Source organism: Mesoplodon mirus (genome assembly GCF_964341445.2).
Source record: "Mesoplodon mirus genome assembly, chromosome: 5".
In the NCBI taxonomy this organism is placed as follows: domain Eukaryota; kingdom Metazoa; phylum Chordata; class Mammalia; order Artiodactyla; family Ziphiidae; genus Mesoplodon; species Mesoplodon mirus.
The window spans coordinates 140,140,221-140,151,216 of record NC_138980.1 but is presented as its reverse complement, the minus strand read 5'-3'; the positions used below and the strand labels follow the sequence as shown (position 1 = coordinate 140,151,216).

At 41.7% G+C, this 10,996-nt stretch overlaps 1 pseudogene across 1 annotated transcript; it reads left to right on the top strand.

The window, feature by feature from the left end:
- Nucleotides 1-4,501: 4,501 nt before the first annotated feature.
- On the top strand, nt 4,502-4,878 carry LOC309805405 (large ribosomal subunit protein eL33-like; annotated as a pseudogene). The gene has a single exon. The product of its transcript is annotated as a large ribosomal subunit protein eL33-like (transcript).
- Nucleotides 4,879-10,996: the final 6,118 nt, after the last annotated feature.

The window sequence follows — 10,996 nt, the reverse complement described above, 5'->3', positions numbered from 1 at the left end:
ACCCTATCTTTTCTTTTCTTCTCGCACCAGATCCTGGGACACAGGCTGTTTTCTTCATCCTTCATCCCTGTCCCCCTGGCCATAATCATGTTTGTTTTAAGGAATTTTCCTGCTGATCATTCTGGAAAACCTGTTTTATCTCCATTCTCTCCTCTGCTCTCAAGTAAGCTCCTTATGTGTTCCCTGCATTCACTGTCTCCATTTTCTTTTTTCTCTTCAGTTTCCAGTCTGACCTAGACCTGCACCATCCACTGAAATAACCTTCTTATGGCCAAAGTGAACTTGAAAGAGGCAAGACTGCAGGCAGATATAGGTGACTAATGAAGGAGGCTATTACCCCAAACGTAGGTGAAAGAAAATGGTGTCTGGAAACAAAGTGTTGTCAGTGAGGGCCGACAAGGCTGGATTCCAGTTCTGAGTGAGAGAGAAATCACAGGTGACCGAATGGGGCGATGCTGCCACTCCTGATATCAGGAGCAGCAAGTCCATGTTGGTGGGGGCAGTTGGAGGAGAAGCATTTAGTAAAGCGGCTCTGCACAGGCAAGATCACACTAAACACGAGTGAGGACTCTCCCACACCAGGTGTCTGATGGGGGGATTCCCCCTCTACAATGGGCAGGATGGTTGGGCCCCTTAAAGATTTCTAGAAAGTAAAACCAGAAGCCAAACCTTCTTTTCTAGAAACAAAGAAGGTTATTAATTCAAACAAAAGAATGCAATCCAATATCAAAGCAATACTGATGAGTGACAACGACTAAGGCTGGAATTTTCTGTCCAGAGATGTTGAACTGTTTCTGTTTTCAGAAGACTACATTGCCACGTGAAAGATAATAATAACAGATATCATTTACTGAACATTTTATATACCAGAACTTAAAACATCATGCTAAGAATTTTTCATGCAGGGTTTGGCTCATCCTTCATAGCAGTTGTACAAGGTAGAGAATTAATATAATCACCATTTCAGAGGACGCTAAAACACACAAAACTGAGTTAAATACTTGGCTGAGGTCACTGAGCTGGCAAGTGATGGGGCTAGAAGTTGATCCCAGGCAATCTAATGCCAGAACCCACCCTCCTACTTGCTCAGGTGCCTGAGTGTCATTCACCTATTTCTGGGACTTGTGTTCTTGGAGGTGATCTATGAGGATCACAAGCTCCTCTGATGAGATAGCTCCGCAGATAAGGAGGAAGGATCTGAAATTTGGGGAGTCTGACTGTGGGTCAAACCTAAGAAAGTGAGGTGACTGAGATTATTAAGAAGCTCCCTATTGCATCCTGGACAGTGAGATCCTTTCTGGTTATAAGAGGGCCTACACTGGTTTTCCTGCTTAGTGAGAAGAACAAAAGAGAGATCTAATCAGAAAGTCTTGTGAAGGGGCAATATATCAGTGTATCAGAGCAAGGGTGAAGGGGCAGTTCTCGAATGCAAGGATTTTTGGGTTTTTTTTCCACAAAAAAGTTTATATTTAAAATGAAAAAAAAAATCAGTCACAAAGGCATTCAAGTAGTAATAATGTTATACAGATTTTCCTTTTCCTTTATATCAGGACAGATTTGCAAGGACTTCTGTGGTGGAGCAGTGGTTAAGAATCCGCCTGCCAATGCAGGGGACATGGGTTCGAGCCCTGGTCTGGGAAAATCCCACGTGCCACGGAGCAACTAAGCCTGTGCGCCACAACTACTGAGCCTGCGCTCTAGAGCCCGCGAGCCACAACTACTGAGGCCATGTGCACAACTACTGAAGCCTGCGTGCCTAGAGCCCGCGCTCTGTAACAAGTGAAGCCACCGCAATGAGAAGCCCACGCACCGCAACGAAGAGCAGCCCCCGCTCGTGGCAACTAGAGAAAGCCCGTGCTCAGCAACGGAGACCCAACACAGCCAAAAATAAATATATAAATAAATTTATATTTAAAAAAAAAGACAGATTTGTACGAGTGTTTGCAATAGTTTGTATACAACCCACAGTCCTTTATGTATATACATACATGTATAAAATAAATTTTGTTTTTTAGATTTGATTTTAAGATGGAAGTGGTCACGCTGATTGGTATGTGTACAGGCCCAAGTGATCCATCAGCAACACATTTATGAATACCAATTTTACAGGCAAGAACATTTTCATACATCTATCTGTATCTGCCTATAGACAGATATAGTAAGAAAAAAACTTAAAAATTAACACAAGGAAGTCTACTTTGTCAAGCTAACCCCTTATGTACTGGTTGCCATTTTGCTTTTATTGCAGAGGTGCAAAACGGAGCAACAAACTTAAATAAAATTTCATAACCCTTGTGAAAATAATCCAAACCCCAGGGATTACTTTCAAAGCCTCTCAAACATAGACCTTAGTCTGGGACTCTACTCTGCTTCTAGTTGTTTCTCTTATTTTCAGTGGCTCAGGTTTCTATCAGAAAAGATGGATTTTATTGTAAAGCATGCTTAGTTTATTTTTCTGTATAGGGGAGAAAGTGTTCGACTCTGTGATTAGATGATCACTAACATGAACAAGAAGAATCAGGTACAATTTTTGTTTAAAACAAAGAAATCCCCCCAAAATTCTGGGGATTTGGCATTCGCCAAACTTCCTTTGGAAGATTCCAAAGTTAAATCCCTTAAAAAGGAAAGGGAAAAAGAAATGAAATGCCAGTGTCTTTGCAAGGTCTTATTGATCAAGGAAGATAAAATCAGCCCCTCCACCATAGGAGAGAGTAAATGGTTGTAGTGACAGAAAGAGAGTTGAAGTCTCCACAAAATGAGGAGTCCTTAATGTTTTACAGGACTAACAATGTGATCCCATTCAAATGCATGTTTCAGTCCCTTTTTAAAGTAGCATTTTTTACCTTTTTTAACTTACAATTATAAATAAGGCCCACTTTCTTCTTCCCTGATAAGTATCACAAAATTTTATCCCTGCTTCCTAAGTGTCTGGAGACCCTCTTCTCGTTACCTGAAAGTCCTGAGGCTACAACTTCCCTACTGACTAGAGGATCTCAGCTTGTCCTCTTAAGAATAAAAGGAATCATACAACCTTGGTGTGGTAGGGAACCGGGGTGTGATGGTCCTTTGGCTACTGGCTGGTGAGCATTTCCCTCCTCCCTTATTGCCATGCAATTGTTGGAAATAACAAAGACTTATTTTAAAATTTTGAGTCTGTGGTCTTTTTTTTCATACCAATTGGATATCAGCTTGGCAGAATCTGGAGCCATGTAGACCCTGAGGGTGGCCTAGGTAGACTATGGAATGTCCTCTTTACATTGTCTCCACGACCCAGGGATGCCATAGATAATTTCTGCCTCAAGCTGTTTTCAGATCAGAAAGACTTGATTTTTCTGGCAGGGATCATAAACTGTAGGTGTCTGTCCAGAATCTACACCAGTTCTCCCCACTTCTTATCACTTTCCTACATAACCCTTAAAAATTGGGTAACTTTTTGTCTGTAGGGCAAAGTGACTTTCTATAGGAACTCTTCAGTCCAAGAGTCAGGAAGGGAGGTCTACTCTGAGCTCATTTTGTTTTAGACACATGGAGCAAGGAGAACCCTAGTGGCCAGATTGTGTTTTCTACAGATCATTCCTCATTAAAAGGAACTCGAGCTCCTTGGAGAAGTGGCTGATTCCAGAGACTACCAGCTTCATATCAAAAGAACTCAGGAGGGACTTCCCTGGTGGTGCAGTGGTTAAGAATCTGCCTGCCAATGCAGGGGACACGGGTTCGATCCCTGGTCCGGGAAGATCCCACATGCCACGGAGCAACTAAGCCCATGCGCCATAACTACTGAGCCTGTGCTCTAGAGCCTGCGAGCCACAACTACTGAGCCCGTGTGCCACAACTACTGAAGCCTGCACGCCTAGAGCCCATGCTCTGCAACAAATGAAGCCACCACAATGAGAAGCCCGTGCACCACAACCAAGAGTAGCCCCCTGCTTGCTGCAACTAGAGAAAGCCCGCGCACAGAAGTGAAGACCAAACGCAGCCAAAAATATATTATTAATTAATTAATTAATTAAAAAGAAAAACCTCAGGAGCCTTCTAGAATAAACTCTCACTGGCCAAGAATGGTTAATTTGAACATCGCTAAGGTTAATAACTGCAACAGATTAAAACACATCAAATGTATTTAAGCCTTGTGTTTAAAATAATACTTAAAAAAACTCCAACTGATTTGTCACTTTCGGAGGGTGCTAGCGAACTGATTCATTAAACTTGAAAACTGGTAACTAGAGCAAAGAAGTAATCATTACTCCTGTATTTCCTATACATACTACTTCAGAGTAACCAATACTTGACAAGCAAAGTTTCTCTTTATAGAATTACACATGGAAAGAAGTAACAATAGAATTAGAATATCAGCATCTTGCAATCTCTAATGAATTCATCTAGTCAATGATCATCACTGGCTGCTAACATCACAAAGAACACAACTGGACTTTCTGTACCACCTGACAGAAGTACACACAACACTACTCACAAAATTGTCCTGGAGCTCAGTCATCTTGGAACCAGTGGAGGCCTGCTGGGAACAGGACTTCTAAAACAACAAATATGTCTGGAAGGCTGTGGTCCAAGGCCATTTTTGCTGGCTATAAGTGGGGTCTATGGAACCAGAGGGAACACACAGCTCTCTTGAAAATTGAAGGTGTATATGCTCGAGATGAAACTGAATTCTATCTAGGCAAGAGATGTGCTAATGTGTACAAAGCAAAGAACAACACAGTAACTCCTGGTGGAAAGCCTAACAAAACCAGAGTAATCTGAGGAAAGATAACTCATGTTCATGGAAACACTGGCATGGTTTGTGCCAAATTCCGAAGCAATCTTCCTGCTGAGGCCATTTGACACAGAATCCATGTGATGCTGTACCCTTCAAGGACTTAAACTTATTGAAAGTAAATAAATAAAAGTGTGGATCTGTTCTCCTGTAAAAAACTAAAAAAAAATTGTTGGAAATTAAAAATCCAATGTCAATCAGGTTAATCATTAGATCCAATTTACAGGAAACTTAAAGGACAGAGGAACATGTTAAATGACAAGACCAGGATGCAAAATCCAGTGGACAATGGAAACTATGGGAAATACAACCCAATTTCTTCAACAACAACAAGAAGATTTATGGGCGTATTAATCAAGGTTCTCTACAGAAACAGAACCAATAGTATAGAGAGATAGGTAGATAGATAGATCAATCTAGAGAAGAGGGAATTATTATAAGAAATTGGCTCACATGATTATGGTGACTGACAAGTCCTAAGATCTGCAGTCAGCAAGCTGGAGACCCAGGAGAGCTGATGGTGTACTTCTGTTCCAAAGGCCAGCAGTTTCTAGACCCAGGAGAAGCTGAAGCTTCAGTTCGAACCCAAAGGCAAGGGGAAAAATGATAATCCAGCTTAAAGGCAGTTAGTAAGTGGAATTCTCCCTTATTCAGGAGAGGGTCAGCCTTTTGTGCTATCCAGACCACCAAATGATTGTGTGAGGCCCACCCCCATTAGGGAGAGCAAGCTGCTTTACACAGTCTACTTATTTAAATGTTAAATTCATCCCTCCCCCCCAAAAAAAACCACCAAAAACAAAAACTAACACACTGTCACAGAAACAACTAGAATAACATTTGACTAGATATCTGGGAAATAACATTTGACCAAATATCTGGCCCAGTCAAGCTGACACGTAAAAATATCTATCACAATGGGATAAGTTTGGATTAAAAGAGACTAACTAAACAGACATTCAGCAATGAATGGAACATACTTGGATTCTAATCCTGACCAAGAAAAACTGTATGATTTTTTTAAAGTAATATGATAAATAAAATGTGAACACTGGTTATTTGATGATGTAAATGAATTCCTTTAAAAACTTTTTAGGTGGGAGAATGATATTGTTAAGTTTTTTTTAAAAGTCCTACACCCGAGGCCGAGGGGAAGATCGCAGAAGAGTAAGAGGCGGAAATCACCTTCCTCCCCACAAATACATCAGAAATACATCTACGTGTGGAACAACTCCTACACAACACCTACTGAATGCTGGCAGAAGACCTCAGACCTCCCAAAAGGCAAGAAACTCCCCACGTACCTGGGTAGGGCAAAAGAAAAAAGAAAAAACAGAAGAATAGGGACGGGACCTGCACCAGTGGGAGGGAGCCGTGAAGGAGGAAAGGTTTCCACACACTAGGAAGCCCCTTCGCGGGCGGAGACTGCGGGTGGCGGATGGGGGAGCTTCGGAGCCACGAAGGAGAGCACAGCAAGAGGGGTGTGGAGGGCAAAGCGGAGAGATTCCCGCACAGAGGATTGGTGCCGACCAGACTCACCGGCCTGAGAGGCTTGTCTGCTCACCTAATGGGGCGAGCGGGACTGGGAGCTGAGGCTCGGGCTTCGGAGGTCGGATCCCAGGGAGAGGACTGAGGTTGGCGGCGTGAACACAGCCTGAAGGGGTTAGTGCGCCACGGCTACCCGGGAGGGAGTCCGGGAAAAGTCTGGAGCTGCCGAAGAGGCAAGAGACTTTTTCTTCCCTCTTTGTTTCCTGGTGCGCGAGGAGAGGGGATTAAGAGCGCTGTTTAAAGGAGCTCCACAGACGGGCGCGAGCCACGGCTAAAAGCGCGGACGCCAGAGACGGGCATAAGACGCTAAGGCTGCTGCTGCCGCCACCAAGAAGCCTGTGTGCGAGCACACGTCACTCTCCACACCTCCCCTCCCGGGAGCCTGTTCAGCCCGCCACTGCCAGAGTCCCGGGATCCACGGACAACTTCCCCGGGAGAACACACGGCGCGCCTCAGGCTGGTGCAACGTCACGCCGGCCTCTGCTGCTGCAGGCTCGCCCCGCACTCCTTGCCCCTCCCTCCCCCGGCCTGAGTGAGCCAGAGCTCCTGAAGCAGCTGCTCCTTTAACCCCATCCTGTCTGAGCGGGAACAGATGCCCTCCGGCGACCTACACGCAGAGGCGGGGCCAAATCCAAAGCTGAGCCCCGGGAGCTGTGAGAACAAAGAAGAGAAAGGGAAATCTCTCCCAGCAGCCTCAGAAGCAGCGGATTAAAGCTCCACAATCAACTTGATGTACCCTGCATCTGTGGAATACCTGAATAGACAACGAATCATCCCAAATTGAGGAGGTGGACTTTGAGAGCAAGATTTATGATTTTTTCCCCTTTCCCTCTTTTTGTGAGTGTGTATGTGTATGCTTCTGTGTGAGATTTTGTATGTATAGCTTTGCTTCCACAATTTGTCCTAGGTTTCTACCCGTACATTTTTTTCTTAATAATTATTTTTTATTTTAATAACTTTATTATATTTTATCTTACATTATTTTACTTTATTTTTTTTCCTTCTTTTTTTCCTTACTTCCCTCCTTCCTTCCTTCCTCCCTCCTTCCCTCCCTCCCTCTCCTTTGTTTGTTTGTTTGTTTCTTTCTTTCTTTCTTTCTTTCTACTTCTACTAATTCTTTCTTTCTACTTTTTCTCCCTTTTATTCTGAGCCGTGTGGATGAAAGGTTCTTGGTGCTGCAGCCAGGAGTCAATGCTGTGCCTCTGAGGTGGGAGAGCCAACTTCAGGACACTGGTCCACAAAAGACCTCCCAGCTTCACATAATATCAAACGGCAAAAATCTCGCAGAGATCTCCACCTCAACACCAGCACCCAGCTTCACTCAACGACCAGCAAGCTACAGTGTGGAACACCCTATGCCAAACAACTACCAAGACAGGAACACAACCCCACCCATTAGCAGAGAGGCTGCCTAATATCATAATAAGGCCACAGACACCTCAAAACACACCACCAGACGTGGACCTGCCCACCAGAAACACAAGATCCAGCCTCATCCACCAGAACACAGGCACTAGTCCCCTCCACCAGGAAGCCTACACAACCCACTGAACCAACCTTAGCCATGGGGGACAGACACCCAAAACAATGGGAACTACAAACCTGCAGCCTCCAAAAAGGAGACCCCAAACATAGTAAGATAAGCAAAATGAGAAGACAGAAAAACACACAGCAGATGAAGGAGCAAGATAAAAACCCACCAGACCTAAAAAATGAAGAGGAAATAGGCAGTCTACCTGAAAAAGAATGCAGAAAAATGATAGTGAAGATGATCCAAAATCTTGGAAATAGAATAGACAAAATGCAAGAAACATTTAACAAGGACCTAGAAGAACTAAAGATGAAACAAGCAATGATGCACAACACAATAAATGAAATTAAAAATACTCTAGATGGGATCAATAGCAGAATAACTGAGGCAGAAGAACTGATAAGTGATGTGGAAGATAAAATAGTGGAAATAACTACTGCAGAGCAGAATAAAGAAAAAAGAATGAAAAGAACTTAGGACAGTCTCAGAGACCTCTGGGACAACATTAAACACAACAACAGTTGAATTATAGGGGTTCCAGAAGAAGAAGAGAAAAAGAAAGGGACTGAGAAAATATTTGAAGAGATAATAGTTGACAACTTCCCTAATATGGGAAAGGAAATAGTTAATCAAGTCCAGGAAGCACAGAGAGTCCCATACAGGATAAATCCAAGGAGAAATACGCCAAGACACATATTAATCAAACTGTCAAAAATTAAATGCAAAGAAAACATATTACAAGTAGCAAGGGAAAAATAACACACAAGGGAATCCCCATAAGGTTAACATTTGATCTTTCAGCAGAAACTCTGCAAGCCAGAAGGGACTGGCAGGACATATTTAAAGTGGTGAAGGAGAAAAACCTGCAACCAAGATTACTCTACCCAGCAAGGATCTCATTCAGATTTGATGGAGAAATTAAAACGTTTACAGACAAGCAAAAGCTGAGAGAGTTCAGCACCACCAAACCAGCTTTACAACAAATGCTAAAGGAACTTTTCTAGGCAAGAAACACAACAGAAGGAAAAGACCTACAATAACGAACCCAAAACAATTAAGGAAATGGGAATAGGAACATACATATCGATAACTACCTTAAATGTAAATGGATTAAATGCTCCCACCAAAAGACAGAGACTGGCTGAATGGATACCAAAACAAGACCCGTATATATGCTGTCTACAAGACACCCACTTCAGACCTAGAGACACATACAGACTGAAAGTAAGGGGATGGAAAAAGATATTCCATGCAAATGGAAACCACAAGAAAGCTGGAGTAGCAATTCTCGTATCTGACAAAATAGACTTTAAAATAAAGACTATTAGAAGAGACAAAGAAGGACACTACATAATGATCAAGGGATCAATCCAAGAAGAAGATATAACAATTGTAAATATTTATTCACCTAACATAGGATCACCTCAATACATAAGGCAAATACTAAAAGCCATAAAAGGGGAAATCAACACTAACACATTCATAGTAGGGGACGTTAACACCCCACTTTCACCAATGGACAGATCATCCAAAATGAAAATAAATAAGGAAACACAAGCTTTAAGTGATACATTAAACAAGATGGATTAATTGATATTTATAGGACATTCCATCCAAAAACAACAGAATACACATTTTTCTCAAGTGCTCATGGAACATTCTCCAGGATAGATCATATCTTGGGTCACAAATCCAGCCTTGGTAAATTTAAGAAAATTGAAATTGTATCAAGTATCTTTTCCGACCACAATGCTATGAGACAAGATATCAATTACAGGAAAAGATCTGTAAAAAATACAAACACATGGAAGCTAAACAATACATTACTTAATAACGAAGTGATCACTGAAGAAGTCAAAGAGGAAATCAAAAAATACTTAGAAACAAATGACAATGGAGACACGACGACCCAAAACCTATGGGATGCAGCAAAAACAGTTCTAAGAAGGGAGTTTACAGCAATACAATCCTACCTTAAGAAACAGGAAACATGTCGAATAAACAACCTAACCTTGCACCTAAAGCAATTAGAGAAAGAAGAAAAAAAAACCCAAAGTTAGCAGAAGGAAAGAAATCATAAAGATCAGATCAGAAATAAATGAAAAAGAAATGAAGGAAACGATAGCAAAGATAAATAAAACTAAAAGCTGGTTCTTTGAGAACATAAACAAAATTGATAAACCATTAGCCAGACACATCAAGAAGAAAAGGGAGAAGACTCAGATCAATAGAATTAGAAATGAAAAAGGAGAAGTAACAACTGACACTGCAGAAATACAAGAGATCATGAGAGTTTACTACAAGCAACTCTATGCCAATAAAATGGACAACCTGGAAGAAATGGACAAATTCTTAGAAATGCACAACCTGCCAAGACTGAATCAGGAAGAACTAGAAAATATGAACAGACCAACCACAAGTAATGAAATTGAAACTGTGATTAAAAATCTTCCAACAAACAAAAGCTCAGGACCAGATGGCTTCACAGGCAAATTCTATCAAACACTTAGAGAAGAGCTAACACCTATCCTTCTCAAACTCTTCCAAAATAGAGCAGAGGGAGCAACACTCCCAAACTCATTCTACGAGGCCACCATCACCTTGATACCAAAACCAGACAAGGATGTCACAAAGAAAGAAAACTACAGGCCAATATCATTGATTAACATAGATGCAAAACTCCTCAACAAAATACTAGCAAACAGAATCCAACAGCACATTAAAAGGATCATACACCATGATCAAGTGGGGTTTATTCCAGGAATGCAAGGATTCTTCAATATATGCAAATCAATCAACGTGATACACCATATTAACAAATTGAAGGAGAAAAACCATATGATCATCTCAATAGATGCAGAGAAAGCTTTCGACAAAATTCAACACCCATTTATGATAAAAACCCTGCAGAAAGTAGGCATAGAGGGAACTTTCCTCAACATAATAAAGGCCATATATGACAAACCCACAGCCAGCATCGTCCTCAATGGTGAAAAACTGAAAGCATTTCCACTAAGATCAGGAACAAGACAAGGTTATCCACTCTCACCACTCTTATTCAACATAGTTTTGGAAGTTTTAGCCACAGCAATCAGAGAAGAAAAGGAAATAAAAGGAATCCAAATTGGAAAAGAAGAAGTAAAGCTGTC